Raw genomic sequence first — 222 nt, 5'->3', positions numbered from 1 at the left:
GAGACTTGGAAATTTGCTCTTCAGTATAGAGAAGCTAAAGCAACTAGAAGAAATGATGAAACAAAAGAGCTAAACAGAAAAATTCAAAAGGAAACTGGAGAAGACAAAGTATAATAATGAAATGTGCAAACACTGGGAGTTACAAACTAAAAGGGAAGAACACATTCAGCATTATCTAGCTGAAAGAACTGAAGAAAAAAAAATCGAGGCTCAGGTTGCAAT

The sequence above is a fragment of the Chrysochloris asiatica genome, unplaced genomic scaffold, assembly GCF_000296735.1.
Source record: "Chrysochloris asiatica unplaced genomic scaffold, ChrAsi1.0 scaffold00548, whole genome shotgun sequence".
NCBI lineage: Eukaryota > Metazoa > Chordata > Mammalia > Afrosoricida > Chrysochloridae > Chrysochloris > Chrysochloris asiatica.
This window is presented reverse-complemented; position numbering follows the sequence as displayed.